Raw genomic sequence first — 6,180 nt, forward strand, 5'->3', positions numbered from 1 at the left:
ACTACCACAACAAATTTTAGCTCAGTGTCTGTAAATTTAACTAAATTGTAGCCATTTTTGTGTTAGCTGAGGCTAACTCGCTGTGGCAGCCATCTTGAATTTCCTCCAGAAGTTAACTAGCTATATGTACATCCAATTATCAGCTTCTGGAGTCCAATTATAATTCGTCAACTGGTTTTTCGAGATATTTGGCTATTCGACAAAAAAAGTAACACAAGGGCACAAAGGCGCGGGCAAAAAACATTAACGTCCGCCTTTGTCTTTCTTCAGCGGGCGATAATCCAGTCACACATCCTCCCTCATACAGCGGGCTCGGGGTGGATGAGCCGGCTGTGTTTAGGACCCGGCGGCCGCCGCAGACCGTCTGCAGGCTGCTGCAGTGAGAGCGGCGCATCTGGCGGAGGGCTGGCCGGCTGAGGGTGGTGGAGGACGGGGAGAGAAGAGGAAGGAGGCTCCGGGAGCAAGCGAGACAAAAAGGGTCAGGCCTGGGACTTGGGAAAAACCGGGTAACGAACACACGGCGACTTTTAAACCCGTTCAACCAGCCTCTGGTAACAGAAAAAGAAAAAAATTACGAACAACCAACATGAGCTGGCAGCAAAAAAAAAAAAAGCTGTTGTCTTTAAACAACTAAAAAAAAAAAAAAAAAAAAAATTACGCGACAGCTCCGAGAACGGAAGGCGCTCCGTGGAAACGGGGAAATAGCGAAATGGGGGGGGGTTGCTTTCGCGCAGATGATGATGATGCTCATCGGGCATGGAGAGGTGAACTTGACCGTATTTACAGCACGGAGCCCGCATCGCGGCTCCTAAAAAGAGCCGTCTCATTAACACAGATACCGNGGGGGGGGGGGGGGGTGTCTACCTTTGAGTGGCCGTGGCCTGTAAAACAGCCACATTCCCCCGGGTCTGACTGCAGACTTCCCCGGCTGCAGCAGCTAAACTTTACCGTTTGAAGGCGCAGCCGGGCGGAGGAGAAACATGAGGGCAGATCATGATGCGAGCGCGTGACTCGATTACACACTGATAGGCAGGGAGCTCCCAATAAACGAGCCTTTTAATTTAAAAAAAGAGGCTGGTTTTAACCTCATTCTAAATCTGGCGTTTTATTGAACGTCATCAATTTGATTACGACCCCCCAGAGGGAATAAAACATCCTCTCGGTTTCTGGGGTCACGGTGGGGTTCACACATTTTCACCGGTGCAGCAGGAACTGGAGCTCGGCTGTGCGCGCATGGCAGCCCGCTGGAGGAACTTCAGCCCCATGTGGAGATGAAATATTAATGCAAAAAAAAAAAAAAAAAATGTAACCACAACAGTGTGCTTGTGCTGTAATTATTGGTCCCGGTCATTAAGAGGCGATCAGTGAAGACTACAGCTCAGACATGTGGTGTGAGAAGGGCCTGCAGGCTCTATATATAGTCTCCATACAGCTTCTATAAGAAGCCCGTGCGGGTCCTATAGCTGCGTGACGTGCAGCCAACAAAGAGAAATCCGAGTCTGAGAGGAAAGCTAGATGAATTGAGAAAATCTGCACTAAGTATGTCAGGGTTATGCAGCCTCTCATGGGGGGTGGAGGGGTTTGCAGCCTGTCATTAAAGCATGACACTAATGAGAAGAGTTGATTAGACTTGTCCTTTTAAACCTGCATATTTATAAGTGGCAATAATTTTTTTTTCCTTTACACCGTTATCGCCGCTGAAAGATGAGCGGCCGTGTCTGTCTGTTTAGCAGAAGAGCTCACGAGCCACTGGATTGGATTTTAACGCAACTTTGAGAAAGTGATGGTTGGACGTACACCTAAGGAATCAGCTTGATTCAAGATGACCATCACAGCCAGCTGACCTTAGAAAACCACAGCAATTGCTCTAATTCAATCAGTTTTACAGATATTTTGCTTAGATTTGATGTAGCTCAACTGATTCCAACTCATTGTCTGAGCATTAACATAGTTGTGTAAAATCTTTGTTGAAAGTTTTGCTAATTATTGTGAGTCAACTCTGTCCGTCTGTTGGCAAAATATCTTACGAACCAGCGAACAAATTGTAATGAATCTTTCAGAAAATAATAAATGAATATAGACTTACAGTGCATTAACTTTTGGAGTTGATCCAATTTAAGATGGTAGCCACAGACAGCTGGGCTTAGAAATCCCCAAAATGGTTATAATTCAGTTAATGTAACAGATATTGAGCTAAAACTTGCTGTGGTAGTAGCTGAGAGTCAATCGCAACACATACTTTGAGTGATAGATCACTTGTGATTTGGAGTTCAAGGTTTAACCAAAAATTGCTACAACTTTTTAAATTTATTTTCAAAATAAGATGATCTTAGTCTTAAACTCTGACATGAAAGGCAGCGGGCGATATGCATTCCTTCAAGGAATGCTAGGCCTTTAATCCCAAAGTGTTTTACAAGACATTTCAAGGTTGGGGCTCAGATTGTGTTGCTGGAGTCTTGAAACTAAATGAACATATTTTCTCGCTGATGATTTTTATTAAAACAAATAGCATGGTACCAACTTACTGCAGCTTCTCTCAGCCTAATTCTTCTTCTTTTCCACACTGACACCTAACACTCTTGGGATTACTTGTTCATGCGAAGCAACAGGTGCTTGTTAATTCATACTTTTTGCCACTTTGTACCCACATTTCATAACCAGTGGGCAACATTTTTTGACTCATTTGTGTACCATTTTGTTTCCATGTATTTCTATGTGGGCTAAATTAAATTTAAGATCAGAGTCAGGGGTCAAAGGTTAAGTTGTCAGAGGTTGAGATTAGGAGGTAGCCTTCACTTACACCAGTACTACATTTCATACAATTTAGTAAATAGCTTAATTGTGTAAATGGTGTGAATTTCTTTACGCTATTTACAATTAATAGATGCTCTAATTACACTTTTAATTTGACCCAACAGGTGATCTGTTTGTTGTAAATTTGTTTTTTTTTAAATTTGTAAACAGCACTAGTGAAATTGTGATGCAAAGCTAAGAAAGCAGAGAGCCAAACAGATGAGTGTTTCAAACATATTTACAATCTCTGCTCCAAATGGAAACTACTCACAAAGAAAATGCGATGGAGACTATTTTGAGGATCACTGTAAAAACTGGAGTGGTGATCTAGTGGGTGCTTAAGCAACATCAGTGAAGTCTTCGTAGGACCTGCGAGCAACAAGTGGTGCAAAAAAAGCGAGGGGAGTTTGATTCAAGTTATCTCAAATTTATATTCAGTTGTTGCAGAGCTCGAAACGAGCCAAGACTGCAGCGTAAGTAGAGCTGTTCTGAGTAATAAATGCACGGGACCATCACATCTGAAACCACACCCTTCATCTGGGATTAGGGTTACGAGTTTGGCCAGTTTGCTTGTTTCTGTCAGATATGAAAATAAGCTTGTGCTGTTTTTTTTTTAAGTCAGTAGGTAGTACTTGGGGAGCTGAGCAGTGTTTGTGGTGGCACTCGGTATAAGAAGTTGGAGAAGCAATGGTGTAGATTGATGGTGGCGACCAGCCCAGCGGGCTTGGCTCTCTGGGGCGATAACTCGTACACTTCTCTCATGGTTTTCAACAACGTCCATTTTTTTGCTTCAGTCATGATGATGAGGTATCATCCGACAAGCTTCATCCTCTCACCAAAGCTGAGCGGTGAGACTGTCGGATCTCTATATTCCCAGAACCCTCTTCTGCTCAGTTTTTCACTTTGCAATACCTTTTCTTGTTGGTAAAGTGGTATTTACGAGTTGCCTTACTAGTGTATCACCACCACCAACTGATAAGGAGAGTACATCAGGACAGCCAACTCAAATACAATTACACACACATGATACCGGACCAATACCCGATGCTGGTATCAGTATCAGTGAATCCCTAATAATAATAGTTAGTAGATAAATCATCAGTGTTTGGGCTGCTGCCAAGGCAGTTTCAGAGACCCATGGCAGGGGGCTTATTTTTTTGTACCCACAAAAAACGGTTTTGTAGTGACCAAATCTGTAAAAGTAAAAATGAACTCCGAGCCACAAAGCAACACTAAAACTAAGTTCTTACTCCATGTCTAATCATGAGTTTTACTCTGATTTTTAGTTAAGTTCTTTTTATCACTAGTCCTGTCACAATCTTAAGATTTTAGAATCCATTAATTTTGAATTTATGCAGCTGTAACCAGATATTTACATACCCTGTAAAAAGAAAATCATTGTTTTCTTGCTGTCTGACACTAAATCAGACTAAACCTTTCCAGATTTAGTTTTAGGTCAGTTAGGATTTGCAAAATTATTTATATTTAAATGGCTAAATAATGAAAGATAATTTTTTATTACTTTCTTCAGATTCACAAGTTTACAAACATTTTCTTATTATGTGGTAGCATTACCTTTAAAGTGTATGACTTGGGTCAGATGTTTTTTGGTTTCCCTCCACAAGTTTGTCAGAATAGTTTGCTGAAGTTTTGTCCCATTCCTCCTGACAGAACTGCTGTAACTGAGTCAGGTTTGAAGGCTGCTTTGCTCACACGTCTTTATAGCTCTGCCCACAATTTTTCTATGGGATTGAGATCAGGGCTTTGTGCTGGCTGCTTCAAAACACTGACTTTGTTGTCTTTACTTTGTAACTAAGCTGTCAGGATGCTGAGGGACATTGTCCCTCTGAAGACTCATTTGTGTCCAAAGCTTTAACTTCCTGGCTGTTGTCTCGAGATGTTGCTTCAGTATTTCCACATAATGTTCTTTCCTCATGATGTCATCTGTTTTGGGAAGTCCATGAGTTTATCCTGCAGTAAAACACCCCCAAACATAATGCTGCCACCACCGTGCTTCACAGTTAGGATGGTGTTTTCAGGCTGGTAGCTTCCTCCCTTTTTCTCCAAATGTAACGATGGTCATTGAGGCCAAACAGTTCAGTTTTAGTTTCATCAGACCCCGGGACATGTCTCCAAACATGAAGGACTCTGTCCCTGTGTGTGTTTACAAACTGTAATCTGTCGTTTTGATGTTGCTTTGGGAGTCCTGGTTTCTTCCTCTCTGAGGGGCCTTTCAGTCCATGTTGGTTCAGGACTGGTTTCTCTGTGAAGAATGAGACTCTGAGCAGCTTCAGCAGCATCTTCACAAGGTCTTTAGCTTCTGGTTTGGGGTTGGATCACACATTTCACACTAAAACACATTTATCTCAGGAGCACAGAACCTGTCTCCGTCCTGAGCGGTATGATGGCAGGACTTTCTCCTGGTGTTTATAGTCGTGTATAATTGTTGGAACAGATGAACCTTCAGGCATCTGGAAATTATGCCCAAAGATGAACCAGAGCTGTGGAGGCTGACAATTCTCTTCCTGATATCTGGGCTGATTTCTTTTTGATTTGATGATAAGGTTACACAAAGAATCAGTGTGTTTAAGGTGTGCCTTTAATTAACTCTGATGCTGTCAACTAACCAATCAAAAGCGACAAAATCATCACCTGGACTCTCCCAAATTATTTAGTCATATTAATCTTGTAAACCTCTGGCTTTAAAGAAAGTGATAAAAATTATTTTCTATTGTCATTTAACAAACAGAAATAATTTTCTAAATTTTAACTGATCTAAAACCGGAAAGTCAGACAGTGAGAAAAAATGGTATGTATTTTTTACACAGTGTACGTATCTGATTTCAACTGTAGTTGTGTATCTGTTGTTCTGAAGCCTTTCAGCTGCAAACCAAAGTCACTTTCTCCGTTCAGCTTTTTCATTTGACTTAAAACCAAAGCGTTCTCACAGTGATTTGATTTGTAAATCCATGACACTCGTGAAGTGCCACAAAATAATGTGGAAGTCATGGAAAATGCTGTTCATCCATCTGTGGACCGAAACTGTCTTTTAAGCTTATGATAAATGGTCACAGGCGGCTTAAATATTTGTGACGAGGCAATTATTTACACATTGTGTCAGGCTTGTTGGTGTTATTAGCAAGGCTTTGAGGAAATGGAAATTAAACCAGACTTTGCCACTGAAGCTCCATGTGCTCAATGAAATGATGGTAATGCATCAAACTGATGTCTTTTTTAATTTGTATTTTGATGAGTCTCAGTTACTACCACAGTCCGGATTAGTGCTGGGCGATATGGAAAAAAATCCTATATCACGATATGGATAATTTTATATCACGATAACGATATATATCACAATATACCCCAATTACGTACGTTGTCAGTTAT

General features: G+C 41.3%; 1 protein-coding gene across 3 annotated transcripts in view; it reads left to right on the top strand.

Moving 5' to 3' along the window:
* Nucleotides 1-394: 394 nt before the first annotated feature.
* The window catches only part of dnmt3ab (DNA (cytosine-5-)-methyltransferase 3 alpha b), a 66,882-nt gene continuing 61,096 nt past the window's right edge, over nucleotides 395-6,180 (top strand). For 2 of the 3 annotated variants that reach the window (XM_017421545.3, XM_017421547.3), the window contains exon 1: nucleotides 395-506. The gene's annotated coding sequence lies outside the window, so the exon portion shown is untranslated. The remainder of the gene's footprint in view (nucleotides 507-6,180) is intronic. The other variant, XM_017421546.3, reaches the window with a different exon arrangement.

This window comes from Kryptolebias marmoratus, linkage group LG10, assembly GCF_001649575.2.
Source record: "Kryptolebias marmoratus isolate JLee-2015 linkage group LG10, ASM164957v2, whole genome shotgun sequence".
In the NCBI taxonomy this organism is placed as follows: domain Eukaryota; kingdom Metazoa; phylum Chordata; class Actinopteri; order Cyprinodontiformes; family Rivulidae; genus Kryptolebias; species Kryptolebias marmoratus.